At 38.6% G+C, this 16,942-nt stretch overlaps 1 long non-coding RNA gene across 1 annotated transcript; it reads left to right on the top strand.

The window, feature by feature from the left end:
• Window positions 1–1,375: 1,375 nt before the first annotated feature.
• LOC132079360 (uncharacterized) lies at window positions 1,376–15,454 on the top strand. The gene is made up of 3 exons (XR_009419391.1): window positions 1,376–1,403; window positions 11,749–11,801; window positions 14,796–15,454. It is a non-coding gene; the product is annotated as an uncharacterized LOC132079360 (long non-coding RNA).
• The last annotated feature ends 1,488 nt before the right edge of the window (window positions 15,455–16,942 follow it).

Genomic DNA, 16,942 nt, shown 5'->3' with positions numbered 1-16,942 from the left:
CCTTACTGGTTTGGATAATGTAATATTCTTTGTTAGGCTGCTCTAAGTTCATTATCCTTCATAGAACAGCAGTACAGGGGTTTGATGGATGGTGAGTGCACCAGCAGATCCAGAGAGCTGCAAGCCACCCGGGAAGGAGGGACAGGAGCTGGGGGCACACTGCAGCTGAAGGTACAAATGAACATGTGCTTGTGGCTTAAATGGCTGTGGTTTTCCCCCAAACCGTTACTTTGCACAAGCCAATAGTTTGGGGGTTTTTTCCCCATTTCTTTCCTCTTTGCTTGCTTACTACACAGGTATCTTGGTGTTGCCCTTCTGCTGCAACATAGGCTCCATTTCCTTTACTTCCACTTCCCATCCCTGAAATCCAAGTCATGAACCCTGGGCCTTTGTAGAGTCCTGATGTCCCCTCGGTATCCAAAGCTGCCCTTGCATTTCTTCTCCTTTCTGGGTTTCAGCCTGTGCTTTGTCTGCCTTTTGCTCAGTGTCTGTAGATGGTAAAGTAAATGTAGCGGAGGGCAGAATTACAGAGAGGAAGTTTATCTGCTGTCATTCTTCTACTTTGTTTAGCATCCCTGCTGAAGAAAAAGACTCAAAATGCTACGTTTGTGGCATTAAATGTTGTCCCAGATACCAAGAGAGTACTCACATAGTCTCTGATTAGTCTCTACCAGTATAATTGAATTGGATTTGTAGGAAATTTTGAAGGTTTTCAGAAATTGTAGCTGGCATTAAATTACTTTGAACATTAGGGGTACAAGCAAGTGCAGCTGACCATTTGCCATTACAAAAAGCCTCTATAAGCAGTATAGCATCAGAGAGGCACTGCATCATGAAAAACATTAAGGGGAACAGACTTTCAAATGCAATTGCTACTAATTTCTTAGCTAGTGGGCAGAAAAATCACTGGAACTAAATTTCTATGCGATCATAATTAAATTTTGAAGTCAGCAGCCACTGTGATCTTATTCCTTCAGAGAATTTAATAGTAAATTCTGTTTTGATTGTTGACCAAAGAAAATGTACTTGAATTAATAAGGAATGCTGTGTATTTCACAGCATTCTGTGAAGAGGGAAGAAATGCTGTTTAGTTACCGGCTTGTGAAGGTTTGCTGTGTTTCTCTAATTATTGAAATGGTTTTTCTGCTTACCTGTAGGGGGATAGAATATAAGAAAATAAAGATGGTGTAGAAACTAATCTTACCCCTAAGGAGTTGCAGCTGGGCCAATTAGCAAAGATTGGGAACAGGCCTGACTTAACAGGCCACAGCTGTAAGCAATGAGAAGCAGAGTGGTATAAAGAGGGGGGTGGCTGGGTGAGAAGGGACCTGGAGTCAGTGGCTGCTTTGTGAAGAAGAAAGAGTCAGTGCCCTGAGGAGTTGCCCATGAGGAACCCCAAGAAGGTATGGAACTTTTGTGATGAGCATACAACAGCGCGGAACCCCTGTGATAAGATGACGACACTGACCTCTATAAATCTCTGATTCTTCTGTATGTAGACTGAGATATCTAAACCAAACTCTTAATGTTGGTTGGGTTTTTGGGTGTTTGTTGGGTTTTTTTTTGTTTTGTTTTGGGGGGTTTTTTGTTGGGTTTTTTTTGGGGGGGGTTGTTGTTTTTGTTTTTTGTATGTGGGGTGTTGATTGGTTGGTTAGTTTGTTTTATTGGTTTTATTGATTGTTGGGTTTTGGTTTCTTTTTAATTTTGAAGAGTATGCCTTGACTCTGCCAGAGTCCATTCAACCTCGTTTAAAATTGTTGGAATACCCTTGTTGGATATTGGTTTCTTTTTAATTTTGAAGAGTATGCCTTGACTCTGCCAGAGTCCATTCAACCTCGTTTAAAATTGTTGGAATACCCTTGTTGGATATTGTTGGAATACCCTTGTTCTTGGCTGGGTAGGCTTTTCACTTGGCATCCTCTCACAGCTGTGTGATAAGAGAAACAGGAGAGGAAGTGTCTTGTCCAATGGGCCAAAAGACTTGTATGGAAGATAGCAGGAAGAGTTGAGAAGTGCTGTTGCTGAACTCGGGAGTGGCTTCCTATGGAAATTGCTTTTAGTCTTTGCTGCATCCTCTTCTAGAGTTGCTTTTTATTCACCTCTCTTTAGACAGCATTAGCTGTGAGAGAGGGGGTTCAGGGCAATATTGCCACCAAGGGCATTGCTGTGGTGCAAGAACAGGGGGTAACAGAACATACAGAGGGCCAGATTCACCCTAAAGTTATTTAAAGCTGAGAATAGAGTTGATGTCATTTGCAGACATCTTTTCTGTCAATGGCAATCTCTCTCTCTCTCTGTCTTTCCCCTCCTTTCACCCCAACCCTGGGAGTCAAAAGGGGATTTACTGGCCCTGACCAGCAGAAGTCAGAGCTCTGAGGATTTACAGGTGTCACAGTGCTTTGCACTGGGTCAGAATGCAGTAAAGATTGCAGTTCATTAACAAAATGAGTGATTGGAGAGAAGGAAACAGGCAATCAACTTTTTAGTAAGGAAGGATTGTTTTCTTACCATAGCTAAGCGCTGACAAAAGAGAACGATAGCATTATTTCCAAGAATTCCTGTAACTATTTCAAGCTTTATGGCTTTGTACTTTAGTGTTAGGTGGGGGCTCCTTTCTAGCTAGCATTGGCCTTTTTCATTGGGAATAGCAGAACTGAAACTGGGTTTGTATTTATCTGAAAGGGCAATGTCTTTTTTTTCTTTTGGTCTTGTGACATTTCTCTTGCCCCTGCATTTGTTGTACCATGGTGTCATGAGATTAAAGAAGTTCATCACCTTGATCTTTACTGTTATTCTAACACTGGTCTTGAGATCTCTGCTTTATAGACATTGTTTTCTTGGCATAGAGCTGCTCCCAGAAAAATGGAACAATATGCCATGGTTGAATATGGGTTTCAATCCCATAATTTCCATGAGCTGGCAAATAATAGCCCTTTGCAGGCTGAGATGCATAATTTAAATCAAAACACATCTTCTGTAGAATTGGCACATACTGTGTTAAGGACTGCAGCTGATAATCTTCCACAAGACAATCCTGGTGACTGTATGAATGCATGTGCTAATGCTGGCACTATTCTTCTGCTGAACACTGGCGTTTTATGCATAGAGTCCTATTGCTTTATTTGAATAGTTTGATGAACAAGGGAGGGAAAGAGCTTTCTTCAGAAGAACTAAGATGGCAGCATCAAGAACAAGGATTAAGCAATGCTGCTTCAGGGAGAAGCATTAGACCTTAATATTTGTGTTGTTGCCACTGAGATAAGTATCTTAGGCTAAATTCTCAAAGGTTTGCTAAGGGTTTAACCACACATGCCATTCAAATCAAGGGAGTCAGGGAGCTAAAGCCCCATGTAATGTTTCATGAATGTATCTCCTGGGTGTTAATTTCATCATCTAAAATATATAGCATAATGGATAGTTGCTGCATGAATACAAAGTTTTAAGTCCCTCTAGGGGCTCTGCTAACAGCACAAACCATGAGAGTGTATCTGAGTTGTTTATGAACAGAAGCAGAGTCCCAAGAGTGAGACACAGCTATAAATTCTCTGCAGTCTGTGCCTATCTATTGTTATTTGTAATAACTGAGAGAGCAGTTTTGCTCTAAAACTACTTCCTTTAAGAGCTTTAACTGAGAAGCTCTGCTTGAAAATCACTCCTGATAGCTGCAGAGCTTTGCTGGAGAAAAGACTCCATTTTCTCTATCAGTGTTCATGTATTGTATCACACTTTCATTTTGTACTTAACATGGTTATTTAGGCAATTCATGTGAGTGTGTCATTGCAAATGAGTTTAAGAATGCATTTTATTTACTGGACCTTATTTGGTAATAGATAGTCTGTTAAGACAATTATATGTTTCATTAAAATGTGGTATTAACACAAGGGATACGGACGTGCTTAAGAGGCTTTACACAACTCAAATGTTGTGTTGGGTGGTTTTTTGCTAAGAACGAAGAGATGAAAAGTCTGATGAATTGTTGGAGTGTTCAGTTTCTCCCTTTTTCTACCACCACACCCAGTTTAAACACCAAGCCCAGTCAAAGCAAAGGTAAAACATAATGGGGAGGAGAAATTCAATTTTCAACCTTGAAATTTACCAGTCTATTTCTGACAAGTGTTTTTATGAACACAGAATTTTTATAAGGTTTGATTTTTATTAAAATGGTCAAATGGTGCTGTAGCTGTCATTAGAGTGACTTAAATAGTAGCATATTATTACTTTTGGTTGTTATATATTTAGAAAATATGTCTTTATTTAAACAGTGTTCTTGTTTCAATTCTCATAATGCTGGCTGACAGACATACCTGTGCAGGTATGGTTTACTCTGGGGCTGTGGGCTGGGAGTGGGCAACACTGACTGCCTCTGTGAATCATCAGATTGAAAAGTTAGGAAAAAAGGACTCTTAGTAGCAAAGAAAGCTGATAATACTTGTGACAGCATAAGTATTATGAGTCCCTCAGAGAAAAAACTAGTAAATTTCACACATTGCTTCTGTACTTGATAAAGAAAAGGCTCAGATCATTTTTCTTGTCCTGTAACTTTTGGCTCCTACCTAGAAGAATTTACCACTTCTTGCATTTGGCAGTATTTTGGGGAATTAAAGTACTGGTGGAAGGTTTTACTTGGTGCATAGAGGACACTGTGGACACAGTCTTGTCCAGCATAATTCTTCTGATAAACCATTTGAACACCAGGGATTTCTCTCTTGGTCATTCCAGACCTGTTTTATTTGGGTTTGCTTTGTTGTTTCCTTTGCTGCAGAGGCCTGCTCACTGCCCCTGCTCTGTGGGGCTGTTTCACCTGAGAAACCTGCAAAAGAAAATGGGCAGAGTGAATTCCCATAGTGTACTTAGTGAAACTAAAGGAAAACAAACAAAAAACCCTGGAAAATGTAAACAAGAAACCCAAACCTGCCAAACTTGCAGAATTTTTTAAGTGGGATCCTACTGGGTTTGTTTTTTTTTTTTGTTTTTTTTTTTAACGAAGAAATGTAGTCATCATGGCCCTGTCATCAAAAGAGAGGAGGCTTTAAATTCATTCTAGGTCAGCAGCAATGGGAAATTGTTGTGGTTTAGAATAGATATGATTATATCTGGACTTGAATTTCATCAAATTTCAGGTTTTGGTAAAATGTATTTCTGCAGTAACTCTAGAAATTAAGTTATTACTCCATGAATTCACTGGCTATCAAAACAAACTTTCTGTTCCTCAGAAGCAGCATGGTAAGAAAAAAAACCATAAATGCTTCGGTTCTTGTTTCCTGGCAGTTTGTTTTGAAAACAACCAAATCCATTCCAGTTCTTCTCCCTGTTGTTTCTTAAATAAACTTTATTCTACTGAAATAAGCAAGTGCCCCTAAAACAGTATAATTTAAAAACTTAGTTTGGACTGCTATGTTTAGTTTGAGGGACAGGGCTTTTCTTAAAGAGGCTTCTGTGATAGCACCACAGTTGAGAAGATGATATTGGTAGCAGTTGTTCTGAGCAATTTACTTGACTGTGCACACAGAGGTTCCTTTTTTGTCCTCCTGTGAAGAACAGGGGATTAAAAAAGTATAAAAACAGTAATTGATAAGGATATACATACACATTGCAGTCAAAAATACATGAAGCAAGTTTCATATCTACAGAGAGTTTCAGACCATGTAGAAAATCAGTAAAGTGAAAAATGTGGCAGGTTTTTCCTTCAGTTTTTCAGGCAAGAATCCTCCTCTGCAATCCAAGTGCCCAAGCAGCCAGGACAGTAGCTGTTCTTTATATCTTGGCTCAGTCTTGCCTAGAATCTTACTTTTAGAAAATTTAGTTATTCAAAGGAGGCAACTCAAAACTAAATCTGCAGTCAGGAAAAAAAACATTCAAGGCAGCTGAAGGTTTCCCATTCACTTCAGAGCTTGGTAGCTTGGGCTGCATGCACTTGGCACATTGCCTTTATCAAACCCCAAAGGCAAGTAAATTTCCTGAACTTCTAGAAAACACATGATCTTTTAAAAGTATTACTTCTTTTCAGCTATGCAGTATTTCTGCATTCTTAATGCTCTATTACTGTGTCCTTACCTGCTGGCTCTTGTAGAGGAAGCCTTCATTGAAGGCCACCATCGTATTTTAAAATATGCACATCTTGAGAATCTCCTCCAGTGAAGTCAAGCTCCCTCATTCCTGTGAGCAATATGTGATACTAGAAAACATTTGTGTGTAATGATGTGTTACGGTACAAAATGTAGTCAAAAAGCCAAGTTGTGCTTGTTTTTCTCAGTAGCCCTATGTGTGGATGAAAGCTGGGCACTTCACAAGAGAGGATGCAGTGTCAGTGATCCTGAAAGCAGCAGTGTCTGCCAGGGCCCACCCTGCAGCCACCACAGGATGAGTGACCCAGGGCTGTTGTGTTTCTATTCACAAAAAAAAAAAGTCCTAAAATATCTCTAGGATGTGAGGGAGGAAGCGTCTGCTCAGTTCTATGAACTTCGGCAACATTTGGAAACTGGGCAAAGCAAATGAATTGGATGCTTGGGTTGGTGACTGTAAGACCTGTGAAACCAAACACAGGCAGGTGATGTGTGACACTAATTTCATCTCTAAACTATTGTACTCAGATTTACTTCTTTTAATTTAGGCCATTAGCACAGTGAGAAAGGTTAAGCTGTCTATTATGAATAGCAGGTCTCAAGGACATGTGTTCCAAAGGCTATTTGAAAGTCCACAAAATGTGCCTTAAAGGAGCCAATTCATAAAATATTATTTGGTCTGTTTCCATGGGATTCTTGAAGTATTTCCCACTGATAACCATTCTTTGTGTACAGTTTCTAAGACAGTTTTCACTCTCTTGGAGTTCTTCCACAGTCTTCTGTGCTTGTATTTTTAAATAAGTCCTGTCCCATTTCCCCTGCAGTTCCCTGCAGGGAAATTTGTATCTCTCAGCATACAGTGATTTCTGACCTTAAAAAAAATCAATCCTGATTATTTTCAATTGCTTAAAAAAATTGATGGCTATTGCATAACCTTTGTTTTGCACAAACAATTTTGCACAAATTGTTGAGTAGATTATTGAAAGCTTGAAACAGTACTCAGTACAATGACAGTACAGTGATTGGTGTGAAGCAGGAAATGAGATTGTACAGCAGAACTAAATAGTGGTGGAGCATTTGCCAATATTCACTCCTTTGGCTCATCACACATGTAAAAAAAATATTATCTGCTCTACTGCTCATCTTTCACATGACACTAAAATCTTAAAGGAGGTAAATAACTGTGGGGTTTGTTTTGTCTAAAACAGACAGCAGTGCGCATCATTAATAATGTTAGCAAAGCTGGAACCTAAATGGATATATAGACAAATGACAGGGGATTTTTGGGGACCACATCTGAGCCTGGGAGCCCATTTCTGCAAGAGGAACTTGTTCTGGATGTCTGAGGTGTTTCTGTAGTTTTGTAAGCAACTGAATAGGAAAGTTACATTTGAGGAAAATTATAGGTTTAGTCCAACAGTATGTAAAAAATGATTCATAGCATTCTATGATCTCTCTGAAATGATTTTTTTATCTCCTCTTCTACAGTCTTTTAATGTAAAGAACATATCTAATATGCAATTATATCTTGAACATAAAATATGCAAAAGAATGCACTTTTAAAAATTACACTTTCTAAAGATGTCCCCTGCATTTTTTTCTGAACTTTTACCAAAAGGGCACAGAAAGATTGACCTCAAATATGGGTTTTTTTGCCTAAGTGTTGACTGTTGGCATAATGTTATTTACCCAGGAGATATCTTGTATGGTTTTCATCTGATATAAAGGCAGATAGCAGTTACAGTTAGAAATGGCTGCCTGCCATTCTGTTTAAAAGAAGAACTTGTGTTATTTTTCTAAAGGGCTTAAAAATCCGCATTGAACAAACCTCTAAGGCTGGCAACAGTGTAGGAAAGAGAAACCAAGAAGGTTTATTTAAGGGTTTAATCTGCCTAAAATGTGTGTGTCCAATTGTCCATCCCCTTGGAATGAAAAGGCTCAGAAAGTAGGTTCTGAATTCATTCCCAGTTTATCATCAAGATTCTGCACATCCCTGAAAACCTATTTAAGCTAAGAAATAGCAGGAACGAAAGCATAGTTTGAACTGATTAAAGATGGCAAAATTTTAGATTTTCCCATGTTGAGTACCTGAGTACTCTTCTTTCATGCAGAAATAATCTCAAATATGTGTAAGATGTGATAAAGAGTGAGTTTGTGATAAGGCAGACATTTGGAGAGAACAAAATCTCAAGATTTCTAGTATTAATATGAATAAAGAATTAAGTCTCCTTTGCAATATCTATTAATTTTAAGATTTACTGCACTCTCTTTTCCCTTCCTGAGTTATTCTCGAGCAAAAGGAAAATAATGGTTTTTGTCAGCAATTGTTTTCCCACACTGAACAGTATCTCAGTCTGTGAAATTGTCATATTGAAATTAGAATCCAGGCTGAAAAATATGCAGTGTGAGCAAGCCTGGGAAAAAAAAAATCTATTTTTATACTTATTCTAATCAGTTAAAGAAGTATGACTTAATCGCTGGTCCATTGATCATAGACAGCCCAGTGCATGAGCAACAAATTCACTGTATGACTGTGCTTGCAAAAATTAGTCCCATTTCTGCAAGCAGGGAAACTGTGGAAATGAAGTAATCAATGGGAAGTCAAAGCTTAGGCTGATCATTGCTGGGCTGTAAATGCAGGCCACTGTAAGAAATGATCCAAAGGTTTTTGTTGCATAGACTAAAAATTCAATGACCTGAAGTATGCCTGTTGTTGAAATGTCTAGCTATTGCAATATTATTTGAGAATGAAGAATAAAAGTCATAAGCTTAAAAAAATGCTCATGTCACAGGGCACTATTTGACTAAATGCTGACATTTATTTCTGGTAAATTATTTTTGACCCGTGAGTTCTGGTGGTGAATTTGTGTAGCAGTTTGGTGTCTCAGGATGCCCTACATTAGCATTCAGCCCAGAGCACACTTTGGAAGTGGCTCTGCCAGCCCTTCTCCGTGTGCTTTGATTGCTGACAGAGCAGCTGTCAAGGGGAAGCTGAGCACCTTTTGCCTGCAGCCACTCGGAGGATGCGCTGCAGGTGGAGACCTTGTGCCTTCCAGCTGCTGATTGCTCTGTGGTCCAGGGCACCAGCCTAGGACAGCTCAAGTGAGGCAACACAAAATAGATTATTTGTAGACATTTGGTTCTCACCCCATATTTCAGTGCCTACTGAAAGCTGCAGTTTCCATGGTTAGACTGTACTTTCTCTGATTGCACTTCCATGACTCCAGGTGCCCTCTGGGTTTGTCTCCTCCTTGGAGCACGCAGTCTCCCAGGAAGGCCGTAATGGAAGAGCAACAGGAAAAAAATCTCCATGGTCCTGTCTGTGAATTGAATACTTGAAGTTTTGTGTTTCTCTACAGAAATTAAAAAGCGGAAAGAAAGCTTTTATCAGAACAAATTTGGTTTGGATGAAAATTCAATTTAGTCATAATAAACAGTTTTGCTGGACCTTTCATAGCAATCCATCTAGTTACCTGCCAAGGTAAGTGATATTCAGATAGTGTAGTTTCATACTGATTGCTCTCACAATTAAAGGAAGACTGGGACTTGTATAGTGTTTCCTTTAACTATCTGAGTCTTACTAGGAAGACAGTGATTTGAATGAATTGCCCTGATTTAGGCAGGTCCCTGGCTTTCATAATGGGGGCATATTTGGTTGCTTGGTTACCCATTTGAGATGACTGTATTTTAGATAATCACTGATGGAAATGTAACCCAGAAGGTGAGTGAGCAGCATGATGCAGATTTTCAACCGGCTACAAATGTAAAAATAGATCTGTGCAAGCAGAAGAGAGATTGCAATAGATAGATGTAATTTACCTGTTTGCCCACACTTGCTGAACACGTTTGCACACCATTTGTATGTGCCACTTTGTTGTTGCTCTTGCATCTTTAGGCTGAAAGAAAGTGGAAATTACCGAACTGTGTGCTTTAGATCATTGGGAATGGTGATAATGGATATCCCATGTAATGTTGAGAGAACTTGAGGAAGGGCATAGAGAAATGGGGCTCTTGCAGCTGATTAGACTTCTATTTATTCTGAAGTCTGCAGCGGCTCAACCAATCTTTATTTTGTAAGGAAAAGTTAATTTGTTTATAAAACACGAGAAGTGCAATCTTGAGTATGTGAAATAAGATTCATTAAAATGTTGTTTCTGATGAGAGGTGACAGCTGTTGACTTGATATGGGGCACCAATTTAAGATTAAGCCTGCCTAGAAGTGAAGTCATGCTGTACAAGAGTGTGACATGGAGGGTTTAAATGTGTCACCTCTGTTTAATTATTTTGATTATATATTAAAAAAAATCCAAACTTACCAAAAAAAGTGCTAATTTTGCTGTTCAAAGGTAGTTTCCACAGAGATGCATGAAAAGAGTTGAGAAAATGGCACAGATAGTGCAGGTGACAGTTTTCAACTGCTTCTACTCTGTTAAACCTCAGAACCCACCAGTGTGGTCAACACTTGTGACAGTGGCATTTTTTTCCCCTGAGTCTCATAGGTCTGAGTGGGTCTTCAGCCAGCAAAGGAAACTTGCCCTTGATGGCTGAAAAGAAGTGCACAAAAAGGCAGAGGAAGAACAACTTAAAACAAACTTGGAAAAAATGAGATTGTCTTAGATACCTCTAAAATTTTTAGTTTATCTTCAGATATCTGTATCTTCTCTATCTGTCCCATTAAAAGTCCATTGGTATTTAAATAGTTTAAACTGGTGTTATTTTAATCTGAAACTGAATTAATTTATTTTAAGATGAGATGGAGATATCATTGCTTTCTGCCAAGAAATACTGATGTTGAATAATTGGAGAGGCATGAGAGCAAATTCCAATGCTTTCATGGGGGCTGGCTTGTTATAGGAGCAGCTCTTATGTTCTCCATACAGCTCCAAGTCTTACTGTGTCAGGCACTGTGACAACTGTGACATAAGATACTCTGCATTTGAAAGATTTTACCATGTGATGAAGACTAAGAGAAATTTATAGGTAGACAAAAATGGATATAAATAGGAAAATAGGATAAGAATATTTGTAGTTGTTAGCATTTTAAATTTTTGCAAGGGGAGGTCACCAGAGTATGTGGGATAACCCAGCCATGACTAAAGGTTAATGTTCTGCAATATTTCCAGAGAGAAGGTTGGAAAATGCTTATTTTCTTACAGTTCTAATATATAATATTCCATAATTTATCAGGATTTTTCTGTTCTTTACCTCAAGATATGAATTGTTTGCCTTCCAGCATTTGAGCTTTTAGGGTATGCTCTGTTTTTAAGCTCTTGTATCAAACTACAAGAGCTCATAATTCCATGCTTGGATTTTTTTCTTGAGCAGTTTAGGATTTTATTTTTAAGAAAGCAGAAGTTCTCATTTAGTCAGTTGCTGCCAGGATATTGCTTTTTCAGGAAAGAAATAAGTATTCAGACTAGGCAGTCAGAAACTAGAATTTAATAGTTTGAGGTCCAGTTATCCCAAAATCAGTGAAGTATTCTGGAGGAGGATGAAGCGTCATCATTCTGGGGGTGGGCTAATGTAATGTGATATATGAGGCAATAGTACTGGATCAAAAGTGGGGTGTATATTCCTTTGAACATGAAGTTCTTGAACTGTAGCTGATTCAGGTGTGTGACCCATTGGGGCTGAGTGGCTGCTCATTGGCAATGTTTGGATAATTAATGTCCACTTTCCATTTCAGGAAGGGGTGAAAATTGGAGCTGGTAAAAGCTGGAGCTGAATGAGCCAGCGCAGGTTGGTTGCCTGAATCTTTGTGATCTACTTCTCTTATGTTCATCTCTTTTTCTTTCCTGTTTGAAAGCATGTAATTATCCACTCTCCTTACTGACTTGTGATACCTAGTTTTCCTTTCAGTCTGTACCGTGGTAGGAAGAGATTTCTACTAAAAACACATCTCTCGAGTCATTAGAAACCCTACTGCCATATAGCAGCTCTTTAGTGTTTTAACTGCAGCAGTGCTTCTGCCTTATGGGTCTTTATATTGATTTTCCTTGTGGGAAATTTAACCCCATCATTCAAGAGTAAATAGTGGAATCAGCTGTTTACAGAGTGAAACAACAACTTTTTCAACACTAGAAAGGGCAGCATATGTTATGGCTGGCCTCCTGCTAGTTTTATTGATGGAGTTTTGGGGAGCTGTTATGTGCAGACATCAGGGCCACCAAAGCCAATGGCTTTGCAAGTGCATCTGCATTCACTGTGAGACCTGCAGAACAGGCAGGCACTGGGTGGAGCTGCCTCTGGGGCAGGTGGCACCCTGCTCCTGGCCAACAGACTTTGGTTACAACCCTGTGTGTCTGGACAAAGGCACATGTTCATCTTTGCTCTTATTTAGGAGGCAAACTTCTGATGTGTAATGTTGAACCTGTTCTTTGTATCTTAGTATCATTATGTGACTAATTTGGCTCCACAAGTCAGATTCGGGACAAGGAGGTCCTGAAATTCTTAGGCCAGTAAATTCCCTGATTATGGTACACCTGCACTTTTCTGGCCTTCCACTGAATTAGGTTGCTCTTGGTTTCATTCCTATCTATTGGAAGTTATCTATATACAAAATTTCAACTTTTAAATATTTTGCCTTTTTGTATTGTGGCAGAACATCTAACAGATGTCATTTCTTCTTCATAGCAGTGTGGAAAGAAACATATGCCATCATTTCCTAGCAAAGGAACATTAGTATATTTATAAATGTGTGGTATTAGATGGAGTGGTTTTGTTTTAGCAAAAGCACACTTCAGTTTTGCCTTAAACTCTTATCTGACTTTAAAGCCTGAATTTACCCATCATTCAAGTCATCATGGAAGAGACTTTACCTGGGATTTGAGTCCTTTGGGCTTTATAAAAATAGGATTATAGAACATCTGGCTGCACAGTAGGAATATTTCACTCTGAACTACAAAAAATAAAACTACAAAAGATAAAGAGAGAAACATTCCTGGAAAGAAATGAACCTTTTCTTTGTTTCTTGTATCCATCAAACACTAGCCTCTTACAGATGGAAGGCAAGGAGAGACAACAAAAGAAAAATGGAGAGAATTAAAGAGCCACATCATATCATTAATACTTTGGCAGTTTTGACAGCCATGAGCAGCAATGAAAAACACTGCTGTTTCAAAGCCTGAAATAAATTGGGAGCTTGGTAGCATCTCCAAGTCAGGCCCTCAGTTCAAATTCACAGAAAGTAAACATTCCACACCCTTACTTGATGATGATATACTTAAGAGCAGAAAATTAAAAACCTAAAAGGTGTTATGAAATAATACATGGAGAATGGATTTTTTTTTTAATCTATAACTTCTATGAACCAAGAGGTTTTAAATTAAAATTATATATATATATCTATAGATTTATTTTTTTTTAAAAAAAAGCCTGATTTTCAGGGATCATTTGTTCACATCTTAAGTAATTTTTTGTGTCTCAGTTAAAAACCCAAAAACCCAAAGGGAGCATATCCTGGGGCTGAACAAATGTTTTTACTCTTTTATTTCTGTCTTTTGGTCATCATAAAGAAGCTGAGCTTTGCTGTATTTTCATTAACATCATGTCAGTACAAGAGTAACTTGTTGTGACAGTCATTGCTTGCATAAAATAATAGCTATTGTTTGGGATATTAATTAAATATTAATTATGTGACAATGGGGCTATCAAAGTAATTTAAAAAATAAGTTCTTAATCCCAAGATAAAAAGCAATAGCTAGGTATATTAGTTATAAAAAAACTATCTAGATAATGTATTTTAGAACTAAAAAAGCATTTGTACCTCAGAGTTGCATTGCCTTGTATCTATTCAAGAAAAACAAACTTGCAAATGAGATATAGTTGAGGTAATGTGGATATGATATAACAAATCCATTAAGTGTGCCATGATTTAAATAATTAATTTTTTTTTTTAAAATGGGCAATTCAGTTTAGGAAAAAAAAAATTCAAACAAACCAACCCCACAAACCTTTACGTACCCTTTGTACTCATATGTCTACAAAGCTGACCTTCACAGCCCAGGCTAAAAAGGTGTTGGCTTGAGAGCAATGCAGGCATTGGCTCCTTAGTACATTTTCCTTCCCTTTTGGGATGGCATTCACCAGGTTTAGCTGGTACATGTATTTAAATTCCCATTCTTTGCTTTGCTTGCATGCAGGCCACTGGTTGTGCTATTTGCACTGTTGATTTTCAAGCCATTTCTGCTGCTTGTGTAGCAAAGAGAGTGGAATGCTGTAACTCACTCTGATGACACAAGGCAGCTCCTCTTCTTGTAGAAGTCAGCATTTCCCATGTTAAGGCATGGAAAAAGTGCTGTATTAGATAAGCATTTGCTTTGAGTTTGCTGGAGCTCCAGAGGCTGTGATCAATTATTACTTCTGTTTTTAAAGCAGATTCCTCTGGAATCAGGTCCTCTCTGCATTTGTGCCTGTGCAGTGCTGGCTGCTTCAATGTCTTCTTGGGGTGAAAGGAGATAAAAGCTCTCTGCAGACGTTTGTATGGTGTTCTTCAGTGCCTTCCTTTTTATAAGCAGGATCTGAAGCTGGGATCTGTCACTTTCCCATGTTAGTGTTTCACCATCTTCAGGCGAGGAGGAACGTATTTCCCAGTTTTGTGTTGACAGCAGTAATATACATCAAACAGTTCAATTAAATAAGTGAAAGCAGTCCTGTGCCTTTGTCTTATGGCCAGTGACAAGTGTTTGGCTCATTACCACTTCCATTTAACTAAACAAGAACTATTACTTCCAGGAACAGGAATCTTGGGAATCTTGATATCCAGCTTTCCTGCACTTGTGTGTTTGCTGCCCACCAGCAACTGCTTGGGCATCCTTCAGTGTAATGGCAAAGAATCTCAGCAGAACCTGTGTTCCTCTTTGCAGAGTGATGCTACAGTGGTACAAAGTGACGCATAAGCAAAATGCCTTGATTGTTTTAAGCAAGCCACCATTATTCCTAGAATAGATAGGATCTTCTGACATAAGGAATTTTATATAATTTCTTTCAAATTTTTTTATATCTTTCCAATATATTAAAGATTTGCTAAGGAAAGACTGAATAAAGAAGGTGTAATACCTTCTTAGCAAATTTCTTTGCCTTATGTTTTAATTTTCCATGATGGTTCACCCACGCTACTTAAAGACCAAATCAAAAACTGCTGTTGTGATTTTAAATTCTTTTCAATTGCAGTTGGAAAGGTAGATTTTTCTTTAATACTAAAAGATGGCAATTATCTTGAAATGAGGTTCAGACTGCATCTTGCTGATGATTACAAGAGATCACACTGCATTTTAATGTGAGCATAAAGTAAGCCTATTAGAACATTTTTTTTTTCACTTATGTCTTAAACATACTAAATCTTTGGGTATTTTTAAGATGGGCAGTTTACATTTTTAAGGTTTTTTTCTTGTTTGAGGCAGTAGAAGTCTTAAATGTTTGTTGTATACATTGACCTGGATGTGTGTGAGATGCATATCACACCAGAAGGATTTGTGATGCATCAATACAGTGGTGAAACAAAAATACTGGAGTATTTATTTTCTACATTGAATATCATTATAGTCTTACCTGTTCTAATACCAAGGATTTATCTGCCAGGGAGGGCTCTGTGGAACTGGTGAGGGCACAGCCATTTCCCAGCTGAATGCTTTTGTACCTGCTGAGCTGCTGTGTGCACAGGGATTGCCATCCAGGTTGGTAATTTACAGTGCATGAAAAAATTATTCATTACCCACTAGCTATTAGCTACTTAATAACGCCATGCTTAGGAATGTTTTTAAGTGTTTATATTACAGCAGCTCACAGAAGTATCCAATTACCCAGATAACTGTGTAAGATTGTAATACAATGCAACCCTTACTCATAACACTATAGAAGGTAAATGATTTGTAAATATAGGCAGGACACAAAGGCACCATACGAGTTGTTCACAGGTATATTGGAAGCATGTGAAGTGTCCAGTAAAAGGCTTTTGGGTTCCTGGCAGTGCTGTGGGCAGGCTGCTCTTTGCACTCAATACTGACAACAGAGCCCTGGCTTGTGTTGTGTGCCCACAGTTCTTTCCAGAGCCTTGTGAAAGCATCTGTCTGCATTTCTGTCTCTCCTTCTACCCTCATGACCTATGAGCTAATGGGCCAATTGTGGGGGCAAGAAGCAAAAGTGGAGCACTTTGGGATGTTAGTTCTTCAGATAGGTAAAATAGGTACTCTGTGACACAAAGTGGAAAGCTATGGAAGGAATTCAAAGGACAGCTCTCTGTTTCCTAAGTTTCGTGCCCTGACTTATGGGAGGGATCAATCAGCAGTTGCACCTTACCAGGCAGCTAAAAGCTGAAGACAGAAATCTGCAGAAAACCAGATTGCCCTAGCTGAAATGCTCAAAACTTCTCTTCATTTTTAAGCAAACTCTGTGTGTGTGTATTATGTACTTCTTATTTCAGCCACACCCTTATGTAGTAGCTGAAAGGAACCTGAGCAAAGATGTATTTCAGATGATGCAGGTCCAATTCTCCCTTTTCCTGGAAAAGTGACCAGGGCACAAGTTGTACCATAATGTTCCATGTAAGGAGAAATGGAAGTTTCATCCTGTGGAGTTCATGAGAACTCCAAGAAGAGAAACATGGAATCGTGTAGCATGCAACAAAGAGGAAAAGGGCATACGGACTTACCTTAAAAAATTACTCGAAATCCAGGTAATCCACCCAAAGTGACCTGTTCTGCAGCCTGTGTTTTAAAGAATATATAGCCTTCTAGAGCAGAGCCACTGATTCATGTTCCTACAGAGGGGAAAGATTCCAGTGATGAGGATATATTAAACATTGCTTAGTTCTGTGCTGGGACAAACTCTCGCTACCATGCTGAAATGCACTGGAGTCAAATGAACATTTTCCAGGAAAGTAT

The sequence above is a fragment of the Ammospiza nelsoni genome, chromosome 14 (genome assembly GCF_027579445.1).
Source record: "Ammospiza nelsoni isolate bAmmNel1 chromosome 14, bAmmNel1.pri, whole genome shotgun sequence".
Taxonomy (NCBI): domain Eukaryota; kingdom Metazoa; phylum Chordata; class Aves; order Passeriformes; family Passerellidae; genus Ammospiza; species Ammospiza nelsoni.
The sequence above is the reverse complement of the archived record's forward strand: the minus strand, read 5'-3'. Positions and strand labels throughout refer to the sequence as shown.